The sequence below is a fragment of the Lepisosteus platostomus genome, chromosome 6, assembly GCF_059453375.1.
Source record: "Lepisosteus platostomus isolate fLepPlt1 chromosome 6, fLepPlt1.hap1, whole genome shotgun sequence".
NCBI lineage: Eukaryota > Metazoa > Chordata > Actinopteri > Semionotiformes > Lepisosteidae > Lepisosteus > Lepisosteus platostomus.
In genome coordinates this window covers 37,721,198-37,727,446 of record NC_142616.1, presented here as the reverse complement: position 1 = coordinate 37,727,446, position 6,249 = coordinate 37,721,198, and the positions used below count along the sequence as shown (strand labels likewise).

The 6,249-nt window shown below is 36.7% G+C and overlaps 1 pseudogene; it reads right to left on the bottom strand.

The window, feature by feature from the left end:
* Window positions 1-4,704: 4,704 nt before the first annotated feature.
* LOC148661667 (uncharacterized) lies at window positions 4,705-5,370 on the bottom strand (annotated as a pseudogene).
* Window positions 5,371-6,249: the final 879 nt, after the last annotated feature.

The window sequence follows — 6,249 nt, the reverse complement described above, 5'->3', positions numbered from 1 at the left end:
ATGAATAAAATAATTTTATTGAAAACGAGTTTGCGATTGTCTGGTCTTTAAATTCTGTAGATACGCGATTCCATATTATATTCCCTTTTAATCAAATTCTAAAAGTATGCTTGTTGACTCCGGTATCGCGTTAGTTAAAGACTTCGATGCTTAAAATGTTTAGGGAGAAATGGAATACTGGTGTGTATGTTTTCTTTAAAGTACCGAGACCAGCCATATACTGTATGTTTAAGTTCCAAAATTAATATCGTTTATGGGCTTCACACGCGTTGCAGTATGCTCAGGCACTAAGTAAAAGGAGATGCTTCGTATTGCTTGACTAATTTTAAAAACTAAGTTATAAATATAAAAATTGCAGGCGCTGCTCTGGTGCGTCGGCTCCTACACAGTGCCTGTCTGCCGTAAGCGTTACAATATACATACAGTACCCAACACTGCTTGTACCCATCTGTCATGTAAATAAAACACCTTGAATTGAATTGAATTGAGGGGAGAAGGGGGGGATACTAAAGCCAATACTGGCTCAATGGGCTTTGACGTGCTAATGCGTTAACGGTCCGGGTGTGGCAGGCTTCCAATGTCAACTCGACTCGATTAGAAGACAATGAACGTATTTTAGCCCTAAATGAATTAATAGCAAACATGGTTTACATAAAATACATTTTTCCAAGAAAGTTTATAATAATACGATCTATAGTTGAAATCTGAGCCTACTTTAAAAATAAAGGAAAAGCATTTTCAAAGAGCAATCACGCTGTGTTTATGAAGAAAAAGTGATTAGGTTTATGAGCAATCTAATTACCTATTCGCTTAAAATGCTATATAAAATAAAGTTTATTTAGAGATGAATGATCAGTGTCGCAGTTTAAATAATGTGAGTCAGGAAACTAACACAGCGCCACCGGATTTAATAACGCAATAAAAACGCTATAAAATAATGTGACACAGTACAGCACAGTACAACAATACTGACCATGACTTTAGAAGCATAAATTACCTTACACTCAATTTAAACACAAGCTGTCTTTCTGTATGAACCTCTAAGCTGGTTCATACAGAAAATGTAGAAATGCATTAGCCTGATCATGATTAAAAAACACATAATTAAACACGCGTTTGCGATTTAAATCAGAACACGATTTAAATCAATATAAATGTTTATATTGTAACGCATACTGTCCCGCCTCCATTTCTCTATAACAATTTACTGTTGCACACACACACACAATAGAAGCAGGAACCACTGTCAGAAGGGAAGATATATTCAAAATATCGCAAATATCGATCATGTTGCGATATTTTGAAATATAAAAGTCAATTGATTGTCCATAATATCGCTTACCTATTTTTTCGAAGAAATGTTTGTTAAAATAAAAGTCCAGCACCAGCTGGATTCGAACACACAACCTATCAGTTGGAAGTCACGCACCTAGACCAGTAGGCTACAAGACAGCTCGCATGTTCAGGTAGGCGAAACAGCCTTACACAGTCCTGCCGCAGTACACGGATATAATCATACCGTTATTAAATTCTTTAGATACGCGATTCCATATTATATTCCCTTTTAATCAAATTCTAAAAGTATGCTTGTTGACTCCGGTATCACGTTAGTTAAAGACTTCGAAGCTTACAATGTTTAGGGAGAAATGGAATACCGGTGTGTATTTTTCCTTGTGATATTTTAAGCTCTAGTTGAATGATAGGTGTCGCATTTTAAATCATTTTCGTAGCTAGAAATTATGAAACGCCCTGTTAAAAGCAAGGACGTTTTTATGCCCCGTTGAAGTAAAACAAAATGCCTGACAAAGTATGGCTTGGACAGATTCCAAGTGCTTGTACAAATGTGCTAAAGAAATTATACTTTGAGTATACAGCTTGTCCAAAGTCATCCATTATTAATACTATTAGTAATATCTTCAGTAAAGGCTTTGATGCATAAATATTTCTGATAAAGGTAGGTTGTGTACTTCTGTCCAACTGAGCAATCTTGCTTTCATAATATATACCAACATTTTAATGACTGATGATTAACATGCTGTAATACACAGTTCAAAATTAAAGGCTCAAATGCTGTACATGAGAGGTTAAGCTCCCCCTGGCGGTTTTACAAGGCGACGCCGGATAGTTAGTCACGTGACACACGTGAAATGCGTGATACCGCGTGATACTGTGACACGCCCACCGGGGTATGCCGCGAAATACCTCACCCATTTTGAATGGCTGCATCTGTAGTGTTGGTATTTGTAGATCTGAGGAGCTTCAAACCAAGAAAGAAACAGAGGTGTATGCTGAGTGGAAGGGAGTCTGAGTCACACTGATCAAAGGAATTATCTGGTTTACCTTATGTTCTGGGTAAATGATTAAAACCAGATTCCAGTTAAATATCTGAAATTTAAGAGAGTTTGTTTTAGTCTTGGATTTTACTGATCAATTAGGACGTAGGCCTTTGAAACGCCTTGTTTGTAAATAGTGAAATTTACATGTTGTACTGCATGTTGTTTTATGTGTTGTTTAGTCAACAATGTATTGTCACTATTAATAAACATTTGATAAACTCAGTGGGCCTGATTTACTACTCCTTAAACAGATCTGTGAGAACAAAGAACTCAGGTGCCTCTAATTATGTCAACTGCTTTGGTATATCCTTGGCAAAATCTTTACATTTTGGGGATTAAGATTATTTATATTAATTATCAATGAATCTCCTCAGTCTAATTCTGGAATTGTTTATTTTTATAACCCCCATATATATTATGGCCCCCAATATCTGTTGTAGACCTCAGTGTTGCTGTTGGCAGTGTGGGAATCAGTACCATCTTGAAAGGCATAGACCTTGATGTTACAGTACATTTGATGCATGTTATGCTTAAGTGTATCTTTTGTTTTATTTGTATATTTCTTTGTGCAATACTTGTAATATTCGGTGTCTCCGAACCAGGTATTTTCAAGAATAGTTCATATGAGTGTTGCATAAAACAGCAGCATCTTGCTAAAAAGATCAAAAAGGTATATTAGGACCAAGAAAAATAACCAGAAAATTAGAAGAATGTGGTGTACTGAAAACAAGCCTCGTCCTAGCTTTATGGCAGTCATAACTGTCCGCTTAATTGTCATACCTAGCATTCATATTATATGATATTACAAATATTTTTTGTATAGCAGGCAAGATATTTCAAGAATGAAGTTGCATGTATCAGAGGTTTGTGACTGAAAACATTGCTTACAAATTAGCTTGTAAATACAGTAGATAAAAAATGTAGCGGCAACTTTTTCTGGACAGTTTATATTTGTACTAAATACTGTACCAATGAATTGAATATAAAAGATTTCTTCAACTAATTTCATTGAACAAACATTCTCTGTACTTTTAATAGAGCTATTTCAAATCAATATATAGTTTAGGAATAGGACAAATATTTATTGGAGGGTTCCAAACCATTGTGCCATCCAACCTTTCCACATTAGTACTTTTGATTACTTATGTTAATTCATGCAAGGAAGTAATGATAAACATCGGGTTTCTCCAGAAATCTTAGTTTCAAAATGTAATGACATTTATGTTTTATGTATTTTCTCTTATCTGTTGTACGGAGCACTCTGTGTGTTTCAGTGGCACACTAACTGATTTGTGCCAAACATCAGTCAAACAGGCAAAAACTCTTCTGTGCATAGAAGATAGCAAATAGTTGTGCCAAAAAAATGACAGAATCTGAATTGTACTTTTTGGGAACAATGAAATCAGTAATTGGAAATGCAGTCCAATAAAACCATCAAGTTTTGTGTCATTCCTCTTTCTTCTAAAATTTGCACATAATACCTCATTTATATACAGCAAATGTGTATTTATGTGTTTATTGATTGTAACCATGGATCTTAGTTTGTATTTGTTATTATCATGATTCTTGTACCTCTGATTTACATGAATAATATTTTAGTACTTGGCCATAAAGTGGCTTATTTCTAAAATTCTAGAGCTCATAGTGTTGATGCAATCTGAAATAGTCATCTATTTGAAAATCTTCATCCTGTTGTGAGTTTAAAGGGAAAACCGTTCACTCCATGGTACCTGTTGATAGTTTGCTTGTTGATTTATAACAACCAAATTACAAATTTTATAATTGAATCAAGTAGCTGTAATAAATATTCTTGTGAGAACATAAACTGGTATATGCTTTATATTAACAACTGATGCAGGTCCATTGAAGGACAGATAAACAACAAAGCAAAGACACTTAAGAGAAACCGTTTAGCCCAGATGTGTGAGGGATTTTGAAAGCAAAATACATCATGCAAACAAGGATAGAACATGGAGACTCCATATACTATAGAACCAACACCAATCTTGACTTAAACCCAGGATCCTAGAACTGCTTTAGTCTATGAAGCAAGTAAAAATAACCTTCAATAGTTGAGCATTTAGTGATACATACTGTACTAAGTCATATTTGAAAATCAGGTGATATGAATAATTTTAACAGTTTAACTGAGGTGATTTTGTTGGACCATAACATATCAAAATATATCTTGGATTCTGATTCCCCATGTATTTCAGAATAACAGTCAAAATACTGCTACACACCTTTTAAGAGCTCATACCATTAGGCTCTTCACTACATTCATGAATTCTTAACTCCCTATTCACCTACATGTTGTTGCACTCTTCAGACTCTAGCATTCTTTCTCTTCTTCTTCGCATTTTCCCACTTATGTGGGGTCTGGTTGTTTGCACCGATTTTTCCACTTTGTACGGTCTGCGGCATCTCGGTAGGTGACTTTTGCGAGGCTCATGTCGTCTTTCAGCCAATCCAGCCAGTGCCTAAATGGTCGTCCACGGGGCCGGCGGCCTTACACATTCAATTTGAGGGCGGTCTTTGTCATTGATGTGTCATTGCTATGGAGCACGTGTCCATACCATCGCAGGCGCGATTCCCTCATTTTCTCAGTGATTGGGGGGACTCTGAGTGTTTTTTGCACCCCTTCATTCATGACATGGTCTAGTCTTGTCAAGCCGAGGGTCCATCGCAGCATCTTCATTTCCATCGTTTGGAGTGCCTGTTCATGTTTCTTTGTCATTGGCCAGCATTCAGTTCCGTATAGGGCCACTGGTCTGACCATTGAGCGGTAGACTTTGGATTTTAGGCGTAAAGGGATCTTCTTGTTGCATAGTACTTCATTGACCTGCTGCCATTTCATCCAAGCGGCGCTGACTCGTGTCTTGGCGTCTTGGAGGGTAGTGCAGTTGGAGTTGACACATGAGCCTAGGTACTTGAACTGTGTCACTTTGTTCAGTTGGACCCCACCAGCTGCGATTGTGCCATCGGTTTGATCACCGCATTCCAGGTACTCCTTCTTCTTGATGTTCAATTTCATCCAGAATCATTCAAGGCGCGTCTTCTACTCATTGCATTCTTTCTGTTTCCACTAAAAGGCACCAAAGACTGGGAGACCACACTTGATCTTTTATTGTACATTGCTTTGAGATGAAAGGTGCTGTATAAAATAAATGTTGTTCTTAGTGAAATCAAAAGGTAGAGAGTGAATTGAAGGTAACAACCTCCAGCTCAGGTCCATGGAAATATGCTCTAAGATAAGCTCCGCTGTTCAAACCAATTCAGCATCTACAGTTCCAGTCTTTCTGCATAGTATTAATGCCTATTTGTATGGACTCAATGGAGAAGGACAAGCGTTTGACTAAGAAGTGTAAATCAGAGATATTGATCACACCATTAATGATTTATCTTGAATTCCTTCAGAAAGGCCAATTTCCCACTTCACATGCCACAGCAGAAATAATTAAATTGCTTAAGTGCACACAAATTATGATAATTGCACTAAACCAATCTCTGTTACTTCTAAATGAATGTACAGCAATATTCAAGGAATAGAGAGAAAAGAGCTAAAGACAAAGAAAATTTCAATCTTTCATCAGATTTGATAACTGTAGGTGATGCTTAAACCTAAAATGTAGTATGCCATATCTCATGTTCTTTTGCTAACATCATTAAAGTTTAAAAGAAAAAGGTTTTGACATGTTTACATCTCATATACACAATTCTACACTTTAAAATCACATTTAATAAGTCATTTGACTGTTCTTTTCTTGCTTTCTTCCATAAACCATAAAGAGGTGTTAGTGGGGCCAGCAGGGGGTGCTCACCCTGCGGTCCATGTGGGTCCTAATGCCCAAGTATAGTGACGGGGACACTATACTGTAAACAGGCACCATCCTTCGGATGAGATGTAAAAACC